This window comes from Montipora foliosa, chromosome 8 (genome assembly GCF_036669935.1).
Source record: "Montipora foliosa isolate CH-2021 chromosome 8, ASM3666993v2, whole genome shotgun sequence".
Classification (NCBI taxonomy): Eukaryota; Metazoa; Cnidaria; class Anthozoa; order Scleractinia; family Acroporidae; genus Montipora; species Montipora foliosa.
This window is the reverse complement of record NC_090876.1, coordinates 14,965,050-14,990,049: the sequence shown is the minus strand read 5'-3', so window position 1 is coordinate 14,990,049 and position 25,000 is coordinate 14,965,050. Positions and strand designations below refer to the sequence as shown.

The 25,000-nt window shown below is 39.1% G+C and overlaps 1 pseudogene; it reads right to left on the bottom strand.

The window, feature by feature from the left end:
* Positions 1–1,287: 1,287 nt before the first annotated feature.
* LOC138013202 (tyrosinase-like) overlaps positions 1,288–25,000 on the bottom strand; it is a 37,595-nt pseudogene continuing 13,882 nt past the window's right edge.

Sequence of the window (25,000 nt, the reverse complement as noted above, 5' to 3'; positions counted from 1 at the left end):
TTTGGCCAGCTTGTTTAACACATGTCGCAACAGCATGCAACAATGTTCCAAGATGTTGCGTTGAAATGTTGCGAGCGTTTGGCCAGGCCTTTACGAACTTTCGAGCAATCGAACAAATTTCAACGAGAATTCAAGCGTGCGAGCAATAGACCATGTTACAGTTGTAGCTAAGTTTCCTGGCCTAAGAATATAAGCGAACCTGCCGGTGACTTTGCTTTGATACAAACCTTCGTGCTTTTGTAATGTTAATATGAAGTAATTAGAATTACAACAAGACAATTTACATGATAAAAGCAGTGGGGTCTGTATCAATACAAGGTCACCGGCAGCCTCGCAGCCATCCATAGGCTAGGTCGCTGAGCAAACAACTGTAAAATGGCCTATTGCAAAACAATTGCGAGCACGAGAAAATCAAGCACTAGTCTAAAATTTGCGAGAAAATCAACGGCAAGATTTTGCAAGCACTTGAAAATTTGTTCTGTGGTTGGCAAAATTTAATTTTGTCTGGTATCTGCTCACATGCTGGCAAAACGTTTTTCTTTCGTCCAAAACTTCTTAGCGCACTCACAACCGAACTTAGTGCGTTGAAGCAAAGAAAAAATATTGACCTAAAAATGTGCCAGCCACACATTTGAGGACATTTATTAAAGAAACAATATCTTTGGTAAAGAGTTGTTTTTTGTCCTGGAAAACTTATTTTTATAAGCTTTAAAATGATGTATTGCTTTAGACATAACTTTAAATAATTTGTTGTAAAAAAGATAAAATAGCGAAAGCAATGTTTTTTTCGCGCATTTGGCGGGAGACAAGGCAATTGAAAAAAAGTCTCTGTTTCCGCCTTTTTCAATCTCTGATGAAATTTACATTTCCAATGTAAAGTCATCAAAGGTGTTTACCATTTCTATTAATTATCATTCCTGTCAACAACCGGTATAAGCGTCAACATGGCATTGATCGAACAGAGAACAAGGCCAAGAAATCTTGTAACTTTGTGGCGGTTGAGCATTAACACATATCATTTGCACATTTGTTGAGATGTTCAAAAAAAACCCTCCTTTCAAAAGGGCTGATTTTAAAATACGGGTGTCGCACTGGTTGGGGTAGACATACCGGAAATTAGTCAGGTGCGAGAACGGCCCACTTTTAAAAACAGAGCCGAAAATAACACAGGCCTATTATTCCCAGCGCATTTCTAGTGCAATGGATTCACAATGAATCAAAACAAACCAAACAACCAACATGAGTAATAATTGATGTGCGATCGGGGAGCCCGTCACGGTTTCTGCCAAAAATGTATACTTATGGTTTGGTTTTTATGTTTTATTATATTCGTTGACGTAATTTAAGAAAAAGACTATTCAATCCCTATCGAGAGGTATATCACAAAGCTAAGGAGTGAAGTACTTTTAAAGGATTACTGATGCTATAAGTTTTGAATAAAAAGTCCTCTCAGGGTTTCAAATGGATAATAAAAGTTTCTTTCTGTAGGTTGTCTTAACGGGTTCCTTACATAATGTTTATAGAATACACCTGGAGTTTGAGACCTTCAGTTACTCAAGTTTTCTACTCATATTAGAACAGTAAAATGAACATCTTTGAAATACCCAGTCCTGTCTGATCTAATCTGCTATACTCTACTCTCTGCTCTACGTACTCTAGCTGCTCTACTCTATGCTACAGTACAGTCTAATCTTCTCTACTCTACTTTACCATGCTCTAGTCTGCCCTACTCTGCTCTTCTCATCTTTGCAATACATTGCTATATTGTATACATTCTCTCCGATTAATTCTCTGCTATGCCGTCTCTACTTTACTCAGCTATGCTCTTCTTTGCCTAGCTCTGCTCATTTGTACCCTTCTTTGCTCCACTTCACTGTTCTCTATCTACTCTGCCCGTACTATATCTTTCTGCTCTCCTTCTCTGCCGGCTGTGATCTACACTATTCTGCTCTGCTCTACTTTGTTGAAACTGCCGGGCAAGGTACCGGGCACTGTCCCAAATCTATTGGCTCCACAGGCTCTTCATCATCAGAGGATTTGCCTAAAGCGAAAAATACCATTATTTATTAAACAAAGGAAGAGAAGACTACTTTGATACAAATAAATGCATGAAGGGGTAGTTTCTAAAGAAACTGTGGTGCTGCGTCGGTGGGGAAGTAGTATACAAAAATTTGGCGTAGTATACAAAGTAGTAAGTAGTATACAAAAAGCTGACGTTTCGAGCGTTAGCCCTTAGGCTAACGCTCGAAACGTCAGCTTTTAGAATCTCTGTACGGTGGCCAATTTACATTATCAACTCCGTTGATAAAACCAAATTTTTGTATACTTTGATACAATGCTGGATACTTATACTACATAGAATACTTTGTATTATTATAATATTTTTTCGAGTACTTATTTATCTCCCTAGGTGGAGGATAGAGAAGGAGATCTTCTAATAATGCGGCTTGACGGAAAGGAAACATTGGTCTTAACTTTTGAATCCTTGTAAAGATTTTTGATTTATCCGATTTCAAAACTCATATTCGGGCATTGTGAATTTTTTTGAGCAAGTACGAGGGCAACTCTAGCTTCTTGAGTTCTCTTCAAACTTACCAAGTACATCGTAACTCGATGATGAACGCTAAGGTATGAATCATGGAAATGACGAGGCGAAGTCACCTTTGTTCACACCATGAGGCAAGGTGCACTATTGAATTCACGTCTATGCATACTACGTTTGATAGCGCAGTTTTCTGCTAGCTATGTTATGTTCGATAACGCTTTAATTAAAGTAAAAGGGTAAAGTCTGCATATGAGCTAAGGGGTCCATCAGGCCTACGCTTATCTCAGCTTTCTGTAGCATGAAGCAATCTGAGTCAGTATTTCTACTACCCCTTGGATTTGTCACAGTATGCTTACTTATTTATTTATTTATTTATTTATTTATCTATTTATTTATCTATTTATTTATTTATTTATTTATTTATTTATTTATTTATTTATTTATTTATTTATTTATTTATATGCATTATTTATACAGAAATTCCAGTTCAGCATAGCTGGTTTAAATGGAGATCTGTATTTACCCTCGCAACCATGATACATCACAGAAGACAGACCACAACACCGGGAACTACATGCCCCACTCTTTGCGACAAATGCTGGGGTTCTTTTACGTCCCACAAGATTATAAACATTTAAGGGTTGTGAGACGGGACCTCCGGCTTATCGTCCTTATCTGAGAAGACTAGAGAGTCTAACCATTTGCCGATGTAATTACAATTTAAGGTAGCACTTTGTCCTCAGTTATTTAAAGAGGGTGTGAATGGGGTTAACCGACTAGCGACAAAGGGCTAGAAAATATTACTGACTACCGACAAAACGAGGGAAAAATTACCGACTAGCGACAAAAAAATTAACTGGGATTTACCGACAACCAACAAAGTAATAAAATTTTAACCGACAACCGACATGTGGACCCCCCAATTCAGACCCTCTTTAAAGACCCTGAGTGTTGGTCTGGCTGGAGTTGAACTCCCGACCTCCCGCGTGACAGCTCTTGTTCAACCAACTGAGCCACCGGTGCACGGTGTGCTAGCTCATCCCAGGGTTATCCCGAGCATGAAATTAACACATGTCGAATCAAGTCTTTTTTTTTCCTTATAAAGATCGTTTGTGCAAATCACAAAAATCCAAAGTTGTTTATAAGGCATCTTGTTGCGACTGCAATGAGTTTTACATTGGTAAAACGAAACGTCGCTTACGTGACCGTAAAAAAGATCATTTCAAAGCACTCAAAAGGATCAGTCAAACTTCCGCGATTGCAGATTACGCAGTAAAAACAGGTCACAACATAAAATGGGATCATTTTCAAGTTTTAGCAAATGGTAGCTCTGATTTGCATTGTAAAATAAAGGAAACTTTATTAATGCGTGACCTTAAACCAGCCTTAAGGGAAAACGTTGGTAGTGAAAAACTTTGGTTTTGCTAAACGGTCAGTTTTTACTGCTATCTCTTTATCTTACTATTTTTGTCTTATTCTCTCTAGTTACCAGTCTTCCTAATTTTATATATATCATATTTGAATTTTTTCAACCGTCACTTCTGAAGATGTATGTTGTAGCATACGAAAAGTCAAGTCAAAAGTAAAATGCGCTTTATCATTATGTTTGTAGCCGCTGTTTGAAAAATATGTCATCTCAAGGGTCAACCCGATCGAAGTGTAAGGACTTCGCCTTGAGAGCACTGCCTCCTTGATCACAGTACCTAAGTGCGACCACACTAATGATGAGGCCACAGGGCCTCCACAAAATACTTACCATTTTCGTCAACATCCTCGTATTCATAACCGAACTCAAAAGACTTCTTAAACATCTGCTCATTGGTGTGCAATGGAAACAATGGTACAATGACGTCGTGCCTGTTGTGGCCAATGGGTGCGTCGAGGATAGAAAGAACAGAGGCGTCTTTGTTATACTTGCGAAGCCACTTTTCAAAGATGCGATCCACGAAACAATGGTGCAGTAAAAAATTGGATCATTAGATGCTGAGCGTACTTCTGACATGGCTCCCCCGACAATGACGTGAACCAGGTTGTGCATGGTGTAGCGGGTGGGCAAGCTATATCCAGTCTTGGTACTGGCGAAGCCTTCAAGGATGTTTACGAAATTGCAGCTCGACACTTTGCTGTAAGGCGGTAGCCCGAAGGTTTCAAACCGGAGAGCAAAATTGACTTCTTCTTTGCTTGGAAACGTCATCGTGTATCCTAGGGTCTTGTTTTTTATTTCGTTTTCTTTCTTCGTCGAACGCTCCAGCCTGGGCCGCCGAACTGTAGGATTACACAGTGTCAGTTCAGTGCAAATGGCGTACCAATCTTTAAAATATTTGCCTTGCACCACGCCGTCTTCTTGTTGTGTCACGCCAAGTAAATCTTCAGAGAAAATAGTAGGGTCACGCTCATCTTTATGTGAAGTCCAATCCCAGAAAGGAAGAGAAAAATTGTCATCACCGGCAACTTCCTGCACGGTTCTCTCCCACTCAAGCATGTATAGTCGATGCCACGAAAGAAACCCCTGGCCCCCATGCCCAAAGTCAATGACTGCGTGCGTTTTGTTGTTTGGATAAGTTGAACCATATCGTGCGTAATAATGTATCCACACGAACAGGTCATAGTTGGTGACGTTGTAAAACAAGGACGCAGGGTCTCCACCAGCTTGCACGGTTCTGTTGATCACTTTGTAAGGAGTCGAAGTCACCACATAATCACTTTCAGAGTACCTGGACATGTTGATGTATCTCATGTAGCGATCCTTCTCCTCGGCTGACAATCTGACAAAATTCTTCCTCGTCAGGATCTTCTTTTGTTTGCAGTTGTTACCATAGTAACCAAACTTGCACTTGCTGCAGTCATAACCAGCGAAGTTTGATTGGCATTTGCAGGTTTTGTGGTAGAGGGCATTTGGCCAGTCGTGACGATCGTCCTCCAACTGGAATGCCTGGTAATGACTGTAGGTAAAATTCCATTCACGAATCATCAACTCCTGGCACGTGCCTCTGTTGCCATCGCTACCACAAGGCGCACTGAAGCCCTTTGGGATCGGACAGCACTCTTTGCTCTTCAAGCTGTCGAGGGTGACGCAAACTTTAGGAAACTGGCCTTCTGTCAAGGGTAAACTGACAGCAAAAAAATAAAGCAAAAGCCAAGTGAAAGCGACTCTTCGACTCATCTTGACCTTCCTAAAAGCAATAAAGTAAAGCAATAAAAGCGAGGATCGTGTTTTTCCAAGCAACTTGTAAATTACCAAGAAACACAAAGATGCACACAACGAGCCTGTTTGTCAGGAAAACTGGAATATATTGCATAACATGCGTATTTTGTGAGTACAAAATTATACTGCAATCAATGAGCTTATTCAAATCCCCTGCGGTAAATACTTTTTCTTGCGATCTCGACGAACTCAAGAAAAAATAGAGGGTTCACTAACGCAAGATTTTTGACTATTAAACGTAAGATGCAACGTTACACGAGCCATCCGCGAGACCAAGTCAACCTGAAGTCCCGAGTCAACCACGAGTCAATTCAGTTTTATTCTTTATTCTTTTTTTTTTTTTTTTTTTTTTTTTGATTTTAAGAATAAAAACTAACAACAATATCCGACGTTTCGGAGTCAGACATGACCCCATTATCAAGGTTAAACTGTAATGGGGTCATATCTGACTCCGAAACGTCGGATATTGTTGTTAGTTTTTATTCTTAATACGATTTCTAAATCGATCTTACTTAAAGTTTTTTGATTTTGTCCCGAAAAATGTAGATTGTTGGAAATAAAATATATGAATATAGATTGTCTTAGCAGTAACTGAACAGGACATTTAATAACAGGCTCACCTCGATCGCCGCTCGCACTATCTTGTAGTCTTACGCACCATATTTCCCAGAGGAACCTGGGATCGTTGAATTTCGTGCTCAGTCCCACAAAGACATGGTGTCGTTATGGGAGGGTAAGTGACGTTGTATCCCGGCTTTCCAAAAAACCTGCATCTACGTTCCAGATGGATTAATTTATAAGCTAGCATTTTTATTTATTCTTACGAAAGTGACGGCCGCTTAGAGAGCTTTGTCTGTATTTGCACAAGCTATACTTGTTTTTGGTGCAATTTCGACCCCGCCAATTCCAAATGCCCTTGGATACTTTGGTCGTGTTCTATTGGGATCAACCGATTGTAGTTGGTTGAGTTGGTTGGGTTTTTTGGTGTTCTATAGGGAAAAAACCGCTTTCGGTTGGTTTGGTTGATCAACTTTTTCAACCGGCATCAAACTAGGTTGAAACGGTTGAAAAAGCATTGACAGCAACCGCTGTCGTTTACGCGGGCCATTTAAAGTCGGCCGCGGACTACTGCCGTGTTGCTTTCAGGCCTCAATTTGTCAACGCTGAGAGGTCTGGTAATAACTATTCCCAGGAGTTACCGCGTTTCAACCGAAAACGGTTGGAAAAGTGTTCTATTGGGAAACCTCAACCGCTTCAACCGAAACCGGTTGCGGTTGAAACGGTTGATCCCAATAGAACACGACCTATGACACAGCAAATAACGTGACTTTGCCCCAATGCAAGTTTGCCATAGTCTGGGGGACTGAGCACAGAACAACGAGCAACGAATGGGGTAAATCATCGTTGCCGAACATTGTTACGAGTATCAAGCAATCCCACGTCATCAAAATTGTCGATGATTACATCTCTCATCGGATATCGAAAAAAAGTTGAACGAGTTTATAATTTCAAATCATTCCAAGTTTACCACTCTGAATCAATAGCTATCGGAACTCGTGAAAAAGATAGCTCATCTCGAAGAAGATAATGACAGACTTTCCCAACTAGTTGATGACTTGGAACAATACACAAAAAGAACGAATGTCAGAATTTATGGCATTGCCGAAAGAGCCGACGAAAACATTGATAACCTAGCCATTAATTTCTTTAAATCTGAACTTGATCTTGAAGTTGCCTCAAATGATATTAGTAGGTCTCACCGAGTGGGTAAGAAATCTACTGTAACACCTAGACCTATCATTGTGCGCTTTGCCAAACACAATATTAAAGTTGCGGTATTATCTCGCCGTCGCGTGCTTAAAGATCGTAAATCCTATAATTCGTTCTTTGAAGAAAGCAATAAAACCGGCATGAGGGCGCAAAATTACCATGAATTACGTCTTAAGTATTGAGATTGTCTCTTTAGTTTGTACACTACTACTTTCATTGTCGCTGTCGGCCTCTTGGCTGTTAAACCCGTCTTTCAATGAAGTTTGTCAACACAAGGGAGGCGTTAGTGTGATTGGACGACTGAGTCAATGAATTCATGTCGGGAGACCAAGGGGGCTAGGGCTCAGTTTGTTATCCAACGGTCGAAGTGACCACGTTTGCTCAAAGCGCATCTTTCGAAAGCATGATAATTACAGTAATTTAGTTAACAGGGTACAGCATTGATAAGGTAAGATTAAAATATCATAACATTTATCCAACATTCCAAAAAGGGTCAAATCAATTTGTCTCTCATTTCAAATTACGATGAGATGAATACAGTTAGTTGAGAGATTCGCAGATGCATCGACGAGTGTTTTCTTTGCTCGATCACATCACGTCATTCACCGTAACCTTTGCAAAACACTCAGGGTGTCTTTCCGTCCAGTCAAAGCAAGCCGTCTTATAATTACAAACGCCTGAATGTAAAAGATTAGAATCATTTTGCTTCCTTTAAATTTTAAGTGCACCAAACAATTGGCTGATGTGGCTAAGTATATACAAACTGTAAGTATATTGTTGTCCGTCTGTTCTTCCAGGGTAAAAATAAATCAAAATAGTTTGCTTTAGAAACTTAAGAAAGGAATCCATTCAGTTGTAATTTATTCGCTACATTAAAAACCAATCGAGATGGTCCATTTTAATCTGGAGGTTTGATACTTTTAGCCAATTGTGATATCATTTTGCGGTCAAACAGTCGTTGTGTGGCGGTTACGGTTAAGAAGTTATCTTACGGTTGCTTGAAATGAAAACTTAGTCATGCGACCTTCGGATGTTTTGCGTGTTTGGTGGCGGTTTTTTAAACAGAGTTTAATGAAAGTAATTCAGTGGAAGGTTTATACAAAAGGTGATGATCAAAGGGTGGAATAACACATTGTGAAAAGAGCTGACCATCTGACTGGAACAGCGAATCACAGCTGTTAAAAATTAACCAATCACAGCGGAGCTTCGTGCTTTACAATCATCCGATCTCGTCGTCTGATGAAGACAAGCAGTGTACAGAATGCAGCCGAAACATCGTGATTCTCATCACAATTAACTACATGGTGAGACACGACTCATTTAAAGGGGAAGTTAAGATAAATTCTCACACTTGTTTGTCACTAATTCAGTTCAGAAAGACCGCACGGGGCACCCAACATTCCAAAGTTGTATTTTTATTCTTTGTTATATTATAAACGGCGTGCATTCTTTGTGGTTCAGTAAGCTGTTTATTAGATGTCGAAACCTTTTGCTCGCAGGTAACATCTTGTGATCTTTGTGAGGAGAAATACGATAGTTTCCTTAACAATTAGTAAAGAATGTGCGAAGTACTGTTAAAAGGTCGGTCATTGTGACGTCCGTTCTTTCCGCTTTTTGTGCTTGCTTTGAAAACAATAATAGAACTTCCGTTTTAGCAGAAACGATCGCTAAATCGATTATCTCACGTTGTTTTCTTCTCCGATTTCATAATTAATAACTGTTTTTAAGAGGGGTTCTTCAACCAAACTACAACCACGAATTAAAGAAAGCTCGCAGTATTTTCCACGGCAACGATAGCGGAGTTTTTATTCAAGTGCTTTGCAAATAAGATGGTCAACCGCAAATGCCTTGACAAGTGCAACCGACGAGCGAGAACCTTACATATTTTTGTCAAACTCTGCTACCAAGCTTCAGAGGAGTCGGTGTCTTGCCTCCGGGGTCAGAGCAAGCCGATTTAATTTAGTCAGGATACGGAACAATTGGGTTTGCTGTCTTTCTTTTTTTTTTTTTTTTTTCGAAAATTGGAATTTCATGACAATTTTTTTCCTAGAGTAACCCGGCCCCGTGGTTGGCACTCGCTTCCAGCCAATGTGTCCGCCCTTCCCGGACTCCCGAAAATATGTCGCTTTCTTACTCTGCCACGCGTGATTTTCCTCGGTGATTTCCCCCACACCGTCATCAAAAGATCTCTTTTAAAATGATCCGATTTACAGTCAGTATACTTGTGCTCATTACATCCAGTTCCGCATATCGACAGGAAAGAGCTTAAGCGGAAGAAGAGGAGGAATGCTAGAGATCGTTTGAATTAACTGATATTGGCCGTTTTTATGCTAGAGACGTTAAAGTCGTCAAGACGCATTTGACGTCTGAGACGTTATAAAAACGGGACGCATAAAAGTAGACAAACTAACGGACAAAAACAAGATTTTTCTAAAAAAATGACTAGGTTCTATTATCGGAAGACACTGGGCACGAGCAAACTCAGCACCAAATAAACGTTAACTCACGATTATATGAGCAAATAAACGTGGCGGAATTGCAGCTTCTCCAATTTATGTCTCGACGTCGCCTGGAAGGACAGATGCAAATATTTTTTTGCGACAGAAATCAGTCTAGAAATCAGCATTTTCTGGCGATGGACCAGGAACTAGATTTAGCCTCGGCGCATGGCTTGTTTGTCTTGTCGACCAAGAGAGCAAGGAAGGAACGAAGTGCAGATTAACAAAGGACTCAGGGCTAAATGCGTTCAAGTTAGGGCGTCCCGTTTTTATACTAGACGCATTTAACGTCTGAGACGTTAAAGTCGTCTGTTAAGTGCGTCTCAACGACGCACTTAAAACAAGATGTTAAAGTCGTCAGACGTTAAATGCGTCTGTCTTATTTCTCGTTTTTATACTAGACGTTAAAGTCGTCTTGAGACGACTTTAACGTCTCAGACGACTTTAACGTCTCTAGCATAAAAACGGCCATTAGATGGTATGTTCGAGTCATGATTTTGTCTGTTTACTGTTGTTCCCTTTATTTGTAAAAATGCAAATTTCTCGTAATTTTTTTCTAGGTGCAAATGTACGTGTTGCTGTATGTGTTCTTCCGCTTAAGCTATTTCCTGTCGATATGCGGCTGCTTTTTCCTCAGTAGCCACGAGTCTAAATCTTCATAATCACAGGTAAGTGACTCAGAATATTTTTTCGAAGTCAAACGATAATTCCTAAGTCGATAAATCATGATCGATAAAAGACGAAGCTTCGCTTTCTGACATGTTTTCCATTGTTTACTCAATAGCAGCGAGCGATATGTTGAATACGTGACGCCATACGTCCTCGCTCTAGCTAGGCTTTCTCGAATAAGTATGCAGGCAACATACCAATAATGGCGGATGCTATGAAAAACAAGTATTTCGACGTAATAACATTGAAATGTTGGTGAAAGTAAGTTAAATTCATTATTTGAAAATCGTATGCAACATTTTGGCGGCGTTTCTTCGAGGATTTGAGACTTTTTAAAAAATCGTGTTTTTTCGTCAGAGTCCCCCTTTAAAGTTGCGTTTTCAAATTTATCCGGCATAGTGTGGACGAGGCCTTAAAGGTGGGGTTTATTCAAGTTTTCGAGCTTTTGTTGACAAGTGCGGTAAATAAGTAGATGGAAAGATATTTTAGGAAAATAAAACTGCTGAATTCGCTGAAACGATTTGACCCGTAAGATAGGGGAAAAGGCAATACTCGACAAATTTAGGATCCCCTGATATATTTTTCTTATCATTACTAAATCTAGAGATAGCGGGTGCCCAAGATGACATTACTGGAGAGAAGAATGAAATCTTATTGGGGTTTCCCACGACATCATGGATTTGTGATAAAAAATGTCTTGTAAGTTTGGTTTATTGGTACATTGTATAACGGCTTATCCGGGAAAGAGAAGAAAAAAAACGTTGATAGTTGACCCCAGTGGTTAAATTCGTTGCAGAATTTGAAGATTTGTAACCCTGGAAAAAAAGGTCAATGTGGAATACCAATTTGAGAAAGATCTTATTTTCAAATACCTTGTAGTGCAGATGACCCAAATCGCCTAAATTGGAGCTTGCGTCTCGGCCTCTGAAGTCCTCTAGTGTCGGTTCGTGAGTTAACGGAACGGAATGATTCGGTCCTTTTGAACACAATGTTCTGTAATACAACAAATAAAATTGCCAATCATATTTCGAGATTAGGTTCAGAAATTCCTATTGGCTCTTTGACTGGGTCGGTTCAAAGCGGGCGTCACTCCTTTGCTCAAGCTTCGTTTCAGCACTGGAATGAGGAAGCTAAAAACAACATAAAATAATGTTATAGCATGTCTCAGTTGATTCATGCTGACATCTAAGTGCTTACTGCATACAAAGTGAAAGAGCCTTTGGAATTCTGCTAACAATAGCATAAGAAAATGAGGAAACGTTGCCGGTGTTTAGTCGAAATGGAGTAAAACTCCGATTCTCTTATTGTTTGCATATTTGCATCGCTTAACCGTTTTCAAGCACAAGCATTTGGTGTCAGCTAAGTGTTTTGAGAAGTTAAAAATAGAGATACAACCTAAAATGTGTCAGTATATTATTTTACGTGCCCTCTATTCCCCTGATCGAAGAATACAAACGGTTATTAACTACTCTCCGAACTCTGCAAACCCCAAACATCCGTTTTGCAATATGCTTAATTTCTGTTCCTTTAGCCAGTGTTCAATATTTAACTGAGTGCTTTAATCAGAGGTAGTGGTAATGTTTGACCATCGTGTGGCCTTGCGTGGACAAAAATATGGATGTTGTCATGCGATCGGTCGCGTCGATCTTTCAAGACCCAAACTAAACGACGTTTTGAATCATTCCCCCATCTTTTTTTCTTTTTCTTTTTTTTTTTTATGGTTTTAGCCGTTGCAGGGTATTTTTTTTCCTATTCTGAGGTCAGGAAAAAAAACATACCTGTGATAGAATCCTTAAGGCGGTATAATATTTTGTTCGTCAATTTCCAGAGCTAGACATGACACACTTATCAGGGGCAGACCGAAACAAATAAGCTGTAAGTTATTATGCGGGGGCCCCGAATTATTATGTACATGCACGAGAATAAGAGTATTGCTCGCATTTTGTGGCTAATCTATTCATCGAGCAAAATCAATAAAGGAAATGCGAGCACCGGATTAGGGATTGAGTTAATAATACACAATGATGCGGGACGCAAGGCCTTCTATCCTTTCTCGAATGAGTATGTTTAGTCGATTTCATTAAAAAAAACCGTAATGTCCTTTTTTCATATCCATTCAACTACGAGGGAACTTGGACCTGAAGCGAAGTGATGTGATTCGATTGTCAACGAAGAGAAGAGTCTAGTGTTTATGCACTACAGTTCAAACTGACGATTCCGTTGAATGGATAGAACTTTAAAAATATAAACCTTTTTTCGAGTCCCAGCGATGCAAATTGCCATGAACAGATCGTTAAAAGACGTCGCAAAGTTGAAAGTGAAAGTGACAACTGATCCTCGAAAGGACTTGGGTTACTGACACCAACAACAATCAGTTTTAAACTTTATGCAAAGAAAGTCGCCGCCCTTGTCAACCAGTTGATTAGTAAAATAGACTTTGTCCTCTCCTAAAGCAGACAAAAGTCAGTAAAATTAGTTGAAATTGGTTTTCTGTGCTTTCTGATCGTTTTATTTCCTTTTAAAAGCAAATTTGTTTAACATAGCACAGACTAATCTGTTCGGATTCCCAGGTACCTTTGAATCTTCCTTGTATTACACAACCTTCGGAAATCTCGTATCATTTTAGAACGGAGTTCTAGATGAGCTACATGTATTTAGGACTTCAAAAGACTTACTTGCCCAGCAAAGAACAGAACAAAATTTACCAGCATTTGAGCTGAAATTTTTCCAACGAAAACTCGAGTCATTCTTCACAATGAAACCGAATTTTCTTGACGTTTTGAACAGACTTTCTAGCGAAACAAATTGTTTGGTGCCTGTGATAATATATGTTAATATTTCAGTCGCCATCCCGATTTGGAAACAAAATTGGTCAGAGAAATCAGTACGTAATGAAGATAAAACGTTTTGCCAATATGAGGACTCTAGTCACCCACTTCAAATTGCGCGCCCACAACACTTCAGTCACCATTTCCGGTGCCCCAGAACTCGGTTAAAGCACTATTTTTCCATCGGACATAAAATGGGCAATATAATGCTATTTTCCGCAGAAAAGTAAGCTATGTTTCTTAGAATTTCATTTTCTATGATTATTTATATATGACTTGCTCTTCGCAACATATTATCGTGTGGAAACGGAATAGAAATCGTTGTTGAACCATCTTCTCTTGGAGTGGCAGCGAGGAGTACCGCAATTATTGAATTGTTATTCCTTGAAGACCAGAGGGTGTTTAACGGCTAGAATGATCAAAATTAATGTATTATCATTTCTGGAAAGTAGAGAAAAAATTTCTTGGACTGCATTACGAGAAATCAGTAAAAGCGAATTCACCCTCGGATGTCTTCCGCTCGTGCTGACAGCACTAAACAGTCACAGGCTAGGCAAACATTTGGATACGGGATCTCTATTACAATATGTAAAAGCGTTTATGTCTTGCTTTTTATTTCATTTTGTCACCGATAATAAAGCTGCGTTTTGTGGAACTAAGGAACCTTGTGTGTGACAGAAAATGATATTTGATCTGGAAAGTAAAAACTATAGAGGTCAGTTTGTGTTTAATTTGTAACAGGAAGATTTTGTTTGTTGGATTCAACACCCGTTTGAGGTAAACTTGAAAACGAGCAAATTCTATGAATGTAGAATAAGGGCCTGTCTATATGGTCTCGGTTATCTGAGACAGCCCTCCTTCCCTAGGCACACCCAGCGTCTATATGAGAATTGCATGACCGAGAAAAAAGTGACCGTATTTAATTAAGCATATATTTTGAGACAACTCCTCAAAAAAATAAGTATCATCCTTTGCCCTTCCTTCTTTCTAGTTCTTTTTTATTAAGTATAGTTGCTTTTTCCCTTTCAGAAAGTGGACTGACAATCTTAATGGCCAGTAATACGTAGTTTAAATAATAGGCTGTTTTTGAATCGAGAGTTTCCGTTGACAGCGGTGAGAATTTTTGAGGGAAAAACCTTTTCATTCGAAAACAAACGCAACATGCTTAACCCCCAAATTATTATACATTGAGCTCACTATCTCTTTCCTGATTGGCCGAAAGCCTACAGTGAATTTTCGAAATCAGTGCCCGTGACGTCATAACTGCAGATTATACATTAATCATGTCAAGGTCAGCCAAGGTCACGGGTAATCATGTCATGTATGACCGCAGTGCATGATTTCTTAGGGTAATCATGTCAAGTTCGCGCGCTTTGTGTTGCTTGCTGTCAGTGAAGAAGCACAACAATGACTTCTAGGTTTGCTTCAATGTATAATAAAACAATTATTAGATTCGGTTTTTGTGATATCCAGAATAATCAAGGTCTCGGTAAGGGTTATCAGCCTCAGCCTTCGGCTTCGGCTGATAACCCTTACCTCGACCTTGATTATTCTGGATATCACAAAAACCTCATCCAATAATTGTTTATTGTCGATTCTTTGATTTTTATTTTATGCGTGCGCATTTAAGATTTTGCTGTCTCGTCTCGGGTAGTCGAGCGAAACTGTTTACATGCGAAAAAGTTATCTCGCCTGCCAGGGTTCCCCGAATTGTCTCGCCCTCACGAGTTGTCTCGCCCACCTCATGTAAACGGTTGATAGAATTGTCTAAATAAATGAGTGGAAAAAGATCTCGTCCAGAGTAACTCGGGGGGCCTGTTGTCTCGGGCTGTTGTCAGCTACTTACAATGGCAATAAGGTTAGGCTTTTTATTTGAATTTCTTTTCATATGATTATTTTCGTAAGCCTTTTATCGGGATTCCCATACAAATCCTAATACAGTGGAGCCCCCATTTAGCGGCCACTCTCTATTAGGAGGACAATTATCAAAGTCCCGAAATAATTTGTGAATAATATTTTAAATCAAACCTCTATTAAGCGGCCACCCCAGCCTATAAACCTCAATTATTAAGCGCCCACGGCCACGTTTTGGCTGTCACGATGAGAGTTCTCCTATTGTTTTCACCTCTCTTAAGCGGCCACCAAGAGTTTAATTCACTTAGTTTGGTTTTTAGCGACAGGATTCCTTGTAATTTTTTTTTTCTTCAACCCAGTAACAAAAGATTTTGCCTCCTTTTCCGGCTATAAATCAACTTAGTTTACGCCATATAGTTTAGATTGTTCATGTTAAGTTGAGAGAACCTCATCTCAACATTTTGAGGAGTATTTATTTGTTCTGACAGTACTGTATTTTTGTATATTAGAGCTGTCTCTTGTGCGAAAGTTGTCACAAACTCTAAAGGTGTTTGTTTTAGAATAAGGTGACGTTTCTACTAAAAAGATTGTGCTAAGTTCTGAAGAACCTTTTTTTTTTTGTTTAAGCGGCCAACCTCCATTAAGCGGTCACTAGCCATTACCCCGAGGGTGGCCGCTAAAAAGAAGTTTCACTGTAACACTGCAAATGTTACATCCACCGCTACGTCCCAGGGGTTTGGGGGGGGGGGGGGGGGAGGGTGTGGTTTCAATTGTCAAATGAATTACTCCGTCGTTAACTGTCAGGGCCGTGGGCAGTATGAGGCAAACCCAGGCAATTGCCTCTGTCATTTTTTGGGTGATTTTTTTTTTTTTAATTAAGCGTGATTCCGGTGTTGTCTTTAAGATGTGCTCATCATAAACACCTAACGTAGCTGCAAAGATAATTTAACCATGGACATTGCCTCAGTCATATTGACTGAGGCAATGACTGTGTTTTGAAATCACAACTGAATCTTCTCCTTGTTGCCGGTCATAAAACCATAAAATTCACCTGGAAAATCATACTGAGCTTTGATCGGTTGAACGTAAATTGCCTCGAAAATTGCTTGTATTTCCGCTGAAATTTGAATTCGCGGCTGGTTAATATGTTATACCGCAAAATGTTCCAGTACCTTAAATGGGGCGTAACCTTAAAAATTCTTTTTTTCTTTTTTTTTTTTTTGAGAGGGAACGGTAGGTGGTTTTCACGTTACGTCATCGTCACCATGTTGGTGGACGAAAACAAAAGGCCCATGGATTACATTACACACATACCCTATGATTCTCGTTCCCAGATCCCATCGTTTGTCTTAGCCGGCAGATCCTTGGCAAGAGAACGCAGGGTTCTGGAGACATAAAATTTTCAGTCCCAGTTTTCTAGGAATTCTGGAATTCATATATGAGACCTTAATAGTGCTAAACATGGCTGCGCTTAGAAGCATAACATTCTAGAAATCTTCTTTTTTTCGTGCGGAGACCCCGCCACCCGGGAGAAACAATGGGATCTGGGAACGAAAATGGAGGCTCATTAGCTCCTTCTGTTTGTCCACCAGCAATTGTGCGTTGCAGTATTGTGTTTCAAACCACCTATAGTGCTAATTTTCCAATCATGAACTGAAAATAGTTTCATACGAACAGTACAGTAATAATTTCAACTGTATAGTCTTGGTTTTAACTCACGTGACCAGCCGCCATGTATTTGTGAACTGACGGTCATGACGTCAAGTGAACACCAAAAATAGCGTTAATTCTAAAGAGAACTGATGAAAGAGGCGTCTCAAGCTTTCTACGCTTTCACTTACTTATCATTTGAAATTTGACCTGGCTTTGTCTTTGTTGTGTTTAGTTTTATCGGAGACCTTCTACGGCTTCATAACATTTTTTATTCGAGGCAGTGTATAGCGAGACTCACCGTTACGTCATCTAGCTATTGTCATTAATGTGCCAGCCAGAGATCTTAGGGGTATCAAATGGTCTCTTCGAGCATTTTGCGAGCATGCGAGCGCTGTGTTGCGAGCGTTTGGCCAGGCCTTTACGAACTTTCGAGCAATCGAACAAATCTCAAAGAGAATTCAAGCGTGCGAGCAATAGACCATGTTACAGTTGTAGCTAAGTTTCCTGGCCTAAGAATATAAGCGAACCTGCCGGTGACTTTGCTTTGATACAAACCTTCGTGCTTTTGTAATGTTAATATGAAGTAATTAGAATTACAACAAGACAATTTACATTATAAAAGCATTGGGGTCTGTATCAATACAAGGTCACCGGCAGCCTCGCAGCCATCCATAGGCTAGGTCGCTGAGCAAACAACTGTAAAATGGCCTATTGCAAAAAAATTGCGAGCACGAGGAAACCAAGCACTAGTCTAAAATTTGCGAGAAAATCGAGCAACGGCAAAATTTTGCAAGCACTTGAAAATTTGAAGGGACCGTTCGTTACCCCTTTGGCTGTCGAAACAAAGATTCTTTTGTTCTGCGGTTGGCAAAATTAAAATATCAAAAGAAATGTTCATAAACAGTGAATATCACTATAGCTTGCCAGCAGCCGGACATGTAACGCGAAACCTACAATTGTAGGTCAAAAACCTTCATATAGTCCGTCTTTGCAATGGCTCCCAAAAGCTTGTTCTCATATCCCGCAGTTTTTCAGGGATTTCTGTACTTCCTGTGTGATTGGCTAGATTCTTACGCACTGTGTGATTGAACATTTTCTCACTCAACAAATCACGCAATCTTTTTACTCTCCGAAACCCACAACGGAGAGGTGGGATAGAGCGTTCAAAGCCTTAAAAGATCAGTTTTAAATTGATTGTCTCGTATCTAAGCAGAAAAACTCGCCGCGGGAATTTCTTGTATGTAGAAATACATTTGTTACAGTGAAAATCCGAAAACTGCGAAAACTATAAATATCATAAATTAGAAATTATTAGAAATGTTATTGGCCGTTTTTATGCTTGAGACGTTAAAGTCGTCTGAGACGTTAAAGTCGTCTCAAGACGACTTTAACGTCTAGTATAAAAACGAGAAATAAGACAGACGCATTTAACGTCTGACATCAACGACTTTAACGTCTTGTTTTAAGTGCGTCGTTTAGACGCTCTTAAAAACGACTTTAACGTCTCAGACGTTAAATGCGTCTAGTATAAAAACGGGACCCCATAACTTGGACGCATTTAGCCCTGAGTCCTTGGTTAATCTGCACTTCGTTCGTTCCTCGCTATCTTGGTCGACAAGACAAACAAGCCATGCGCCGAGGCTAAATCTAGTTCCTCGTCCATCGCCAGAAAATGCTGATTTCTAGACTGATTTCTGTCACAAAAAAACTATTTGCATCTGTCCTTCCAGGCGAGGTCGAGACATAAATTTGAGAAGCTGCAATTTCGCCACGTTATTTGCTCATATATTCGTGTATTAACGTTTATTTGGTGCCGAGTTTGCTCGTGCCCAGTGTCTTCCGGTAATAGAACCTAGTCATTTTTTTAGAAAAATTTTGTTTTTGTCCGTTAGTTTGTCTACTTTTATGCGTCCCGTTTTTATACCAGACCGCTTTAACGTCACAGACGTCAAATGCGTCTTGACGACTTTAACGTCTCTAGCATAAAAACGGCCATTGTCTTTCAAGTAAAAAGCCGATTACGCGCGGAAAAATTAAACCGCAACCAGTAGCGGTAATTAGTTTGTGGTTTCATATCGCTTCTAATTGGTTGCTGCACGATGTTAAATGCTGGAAGGTTTTTTGTGGCATTTTTCATCCAAATGAACGCCCAATAATAAAGCTTTTTAACGACTTTTAAGTGGAATATTTTTTGTAATTTAATATTCTCTGTCAAAAATATGCATAAGAAGCTTAGTAGACATCGGCACGCGCACAAAAAATTTAGTCGCTGATTTACCTCCTCATCGAGTTCTCGTTAATATTTTATAAATGTGGTGTTATGAACAACACTGAAACCAAACGACAAATTCTCTGGTAACTTTTCCGAGTTGTAAACCAGAGACGGAATCGAACACCTTGAGAAGTCTTTGATTACAATTTTCCGGCTATTTATAAATTATATTTATTTGTACTCAACTCTGCACAGTCTTCAGGTAAAAAACAATTTAAAATTTGACTAATACTCGTCAGTGAAGAATAGGCCATTGTACAAATGTGAGCTCGGTGACCTGGCCTAATAATGGCTGCGAGGCTGCCGGTGACCTTGTGTTGATACAGACCTCACTGCTTTTATCATGTAAATTGTGTCATTGTAATTCTAATTAGTCTACATTAACATTAGAAAGACACAAAAGTTTGTATCAAAGCACGATCACTGGCAGCCTCGCTTCCATTCTTAGGCCAGGTAACTTAGCTATAACTGTAAAATGGTCTATTATTTGAAAGAAAGCTTGTTGTCCATTTTTTGCGTCAGTTGAAAGAAATGGTTCTTCAGTGAAGGGATTGATCAACATTATTCCAGATAAGAGTCCGGGTCTCGGGTCAATAACCCGACAAAGAAGGCTTCCCGACCCGACAGATGAAATATAAATATTAAGTTGAATATTACAACAAAAAACGAAAGACGTAGATTTCTTGGCTAAAAAGTACGTTGCTTTAACTCTGGCACCCGGTGATCACCAAAGTCAAAGATGAATATTATAACCAAAATTTTCAGCTGTACAAAGAAAATCTGAAAGAAACATGGAAGCTTATTGGTACAATCATTAAAAGGAAAGCTAAAGTTAAATCAAACTACCCTTCTAGGATCATAAGAAATAGTATAAGGTCTATACTAATGAACTCGATATTGCTAACCAATTTAATCAGCACTTCACTACAATTGGCCCTACCCTTGCTAGTGCAATTAATCCTACCTACGATGACCCCACCAAATACATACGTAATAGCCCCGCATAGAGTTTTTACGTATCAGCTGTCACTGAAGAATATGAGGCTCAGTTATCCTCAAATCTAAGTGAAAGAAAGGCTTCACTGGATATTCCTAACAAGTTAATAAAACTTGCTAGCCATGAATTATCTAAACCTTTCTCATATATTTACAGTCAGTCAACTATACAAGCTATTTTGCCTAATGCATATACTTAAAGTTTCATGAGTAACTCCAACATTCATTAACACTTACAACAACTGTCCACTCCTATAGCACGAGAAATTCCGCCAAGCTTAATTTTTACTGACCACAAGTTAGAAATAACATAGGCAAATTTACTTTTAAGTACTCTGCTTCTGTCATGTGGGAAACTGTCCCCTTGGCACTAAAAAAGGCAAAAACATTTGACAAGTTTAAGAAATTTTATAAGGCCCACCTGATCTCTTGTCAATCAAATAATATATGTTCTGTTTAATGGTCAAATGTATAGTACGTAACTATCTAATAATAATAATAGAGTTAAAAATAATAATAATAATTGTCTGCTATATTTTTGTCTTTGTTGTCGCTGCTGTTGTTGCTGACGATGGTGATGTGTTGTTCTTTTCTTTTTGTTTGTTGTTGTTGTTGTTGTTTGTTTGTTTGCGTTTTGTTTTGTTTTTTGTTTTGTTTTGTTTTTTTTCCCCTTTTTTGCTAAGCTCAGTGTCATTTCTTCGTTTACTTAAAAGTAGGTGGTGGTCAACTAGAAAGCCTTCGCTACTTTGACCACCATAAACATTTTATATTCCGTACTGTAACTATTTTATCTTGTAATCATGTGTTGTGACTATACTTTTCTTTCTATGTTAATTTTATGTAAATAGTGTGAAGAAAATGAATCATGTGGTTGCCAAGCACGTGATTACTTTATTCCTTCTGACAAAACATCGTGCCCTTCCCCGGGAATTTTAGTGTTTTTACTATCGATTGTCACTAATCGTTCGCTTACAATCCGAAATTTAGAGCTTTATATAAAAAAATATGTTATTTTTTTCTTCATCTGTCTTTTGGTTTGCTTTTTACTTTTATTTTGCGGGAACAGATTTTTGCGGCGCGAATTGACTGAAATTTCCGCTTGGAACTAATTTTTGCGGTTTTTTTTTTTCAAGCAGTAAGACTATTTTCAACTGCAGAATCTATTATTTTTTGGTTAAAAAAAAAAACTGCTCAATCATCAAGAACGGGTGGAAAAAATGTGGCATCCTGGAAGTCTTAGAAAATGGTGTCCCTTCGGATGACCCGTTCGAGCAAAGTTAACGTGACCTTTGATTGACTGCTTTGAGTTCGCTTCTTATGCCTCAGAGACTGTAACCTGCGATCAGGCCCATTTTTAGCTTCGCCCATATGTTCTCTTATGTCGTCGCTCGTTAAAATTGGGCCTGACTAAAAGTCTCTCAAGAATTCCAAACGGTCGGCCAAATTTTGGCCGACCAAACTCGTGATCTGATTGGCTGTTGGAACGCCGGAAGTGAAAATGTCATCGTGATTGCGCGGAGCTCTCGCGAAGTACTCGAGACTAATCCGCCATAAGTGTACGAAAGAATTTGCTCCCTTTTGTTCTTAGAATGCCGTGGAAGGTGCAACTTGATTTTATTTGTATAAATGGAGATATGCCATCGGAAACACCTCATAACTTGTCCAGAATCGGGTTTGAATCTCTGGAACGAGTGAAATTAGCGATTCCGTTGTCGAGCTCTGTGGCCATGGGGTTGAAAGTACTTTGGCACAAACTTCCCTGATGTTTTGAAAGCTAAATAGCTGGTTCTTTCAAATGGCAATGAAAGCCGATGCATATTGGTTTCCTGGATGAGACAGGGGACGTGTATATCAACAGGAGGAGATGCTGATAAAATCGCAAGTTACACGAATGCATGTTTTGAATATCTGTGTATCAAACGGCTTTATTTATTTACTATCCATGACACGGTTTGTTTGCACACTTCATAATATTTCCAGTTGATTTAACTTAAAACTCGCACTCCAGAAACTAAAATGGCATGTTTCGAGAGAGATCAATTGTACAACATTAAAAGAAACTTTGCGAGTCCATCTTACTGTTCGTACTCCATCAAAAAATTAACAGCCAAACTTTTCATGATTTTACTGCGCGCAATTCTAGAAATACACTGCAACTGAAGATATTACCCGAAAAAATCACCAAAGAAACCTTCATGGACAAACACGTTAAAGGAATAATGTATTTCTCTTTTTTTTCTTTAAAAATCTATTGCCAAAGCGTCCAACGACAAAATGCTAGGTGATCGATCTCAATTACAAATTAAGATGTCAAGCTTAAAAGATTGCATATTCAGTGAACTTCGGAGAGAGAATTACACCGGCCTTTGCCGCAATATAGTCGTCGAAAACATTCCCCATGCTTTAAATGTGTTTTTCTCAAATTAAAGCCAACCGTAACTTTCGAATTCGTTTATAATATTCCTCTCACGGTAATTAACTCTGGTCAAAACAAAATAGCGTGAATCCGCCGTCCACGCGTGTATTGGTGTAATGGAAGTAAATTTGATTGGCCGATGAAGGATATGTCAATCAATCAAACAAAGTGGGCGGAAGGAATTTCGAAGAGGAATTTGGTCAGGCTCTATTTTTCGTTTCGCCAACTCCACATTACGTACCACGCGAAACTAAAATAGAGCCTGATCGCAGGTTACAGAGACTGGAAAAGTATTGACTTAACCTTTTATCGTTTCGTTTTGTTTGTAGCAAGCTCCAATAGGCCACTTTCACTAAGAGGTCATGTAGCATCGTTTTTACGAAAATGAAAGTTACATGATTTTGCCTTCGAAACACTATTAGTGGGTCATCTCTTAAACAAAATAATAGTGATTTGGTTTTTCAAACCCGCGCCATTTGCTTAAAATGAGAAAGTCCGTAACTGGTCACGTGACCAAAACTTGATTTTTTTTAAAATTATGAATTACCGCTTTCTGAGACAAATTTTGCATTTGAACTTCAAGGAAAATATTGAAAAGATGATGTGGTAACGTTTACGGCACATTTGAACTCAACTATCAAACATTTAACAAGATATAAGCAAAACGTAGTTTTGCCCTCCAACATGGCGGCCAAGACAAATCATGCTACTTTGTTGAAAAATCAAAGTACCATAAAATATCTCCCTTAAATGCGTTTCCTCTCAAATTTCGCGTGTAAGATAATTTTTATGTGTTCTGTCAATTTTTGGCAACAGCAAGATTACAACTCACTGTTTAAGGGAAGCATTGGTCGTGTGACCTCTTAGTGCAAGTGGCCTATTGCTTTTTTTCAATGCAAATATGAAAAGAAACGATCTTTTTGACCTTAGAGTGCGGCATAAACGTAACGGTTGACATGCAGGAGAACGTCTGTCAGAGCAATTTGCAGTTATGTATATTTTTTGCAGACTATTTCACTTAGAGGGGCTATGTCACGTTATTTAATTTTAGGGTGTTTCGGGAAAATATTTAGTAAACCATGAGTTTAAGGACGTTCGCGTTAATTGTTTGTGCGCAACGTTACTGTGCAGGTACTTCACGACTGTAATATGTCACGCATTACTTCGAGCGTTAGTGAAGTTGAGGTTTGAAAACCTTCGCAAAAACCGTGGACGATAAGTTTTGCACAGCGTAGGATCAGAGAAAATCATGATCAGTCAAAATTGATTAAAAAATATTTATGAAAGTCAAGGAGACTACTGCACGACTGATATTCGCGTTGTTTTATCAGTCGTGTACTAGTCTACTTGACTTTCATCATAAATATTTTTCAAGCATGGCGACAAAAACTCCGGGGAAAAAATTCCAGGATGGCAAAAGAATGGCACATTTATTTTCGAATCATCATGAAACGTTAAAGAGAAGTGAGCGGGAGGATGGAAAAGCTCAGCTGGAAAAGGTAGTTGATGGAGTGGCGGCTGAAAGTTTGAAAAACTCGAGGACGAACCGTTGCGTAAATTTAATGGGGCTGGTTTTTTTTAATGTTTTTATTACCCCACAAACTTAAGTTCAAAATGAATGCATGTTTTTGAAGTTCCTTTCCTTTACTTTCGTGAAAATAGAGCAGTATTTTAGTCCTCGTCCACGTGAATAGAGCGGACCTGCGTGGAAACAACCAGCGATTAAATTTTACAAAAACCACACTCCAGAAGATGAACATGACGGCAATGAAGAGATATTATACAAAACACTAACCAAATGAAGATAACGCCAGCTTAAAACTTCGTTGCTATGCTCGAGAAAGTTTTTTTTTTTTCGGTAAAACCCTTTCATCCCTTCAAGGATCGATCCTCTCTTTGGTTCCAGTCCTACCCCGACAGGTCACGCAAAAGCGTGACAAACGAAAGTTTCCAAGAGCTTTACAAAATCACATCGATTTTACTCGTTTAGATCATCGGCGACCCCTATTATTTTAATCATGAATCACTTACTTTACTTACTATCTACAAAATATGATGAAATGAAAAAATTCCCACTGTAAGAAGTTATCTTTTTTTAACATTTTTTTTCCTCGTGCCATCGAATTTCGGTAGTGGTTGCAACGGATAGAGCGTACGAAAATGCTCTTCGAGGATGAACTCTACTTTTTACGACACCGCTAGCGGCATGCAATTATCTAAAAATCCCACTCCTAAAAACCTATGCACGGAAACCTATGATTTTCGATGGATGAGCAGATGAGACTACATCTCGC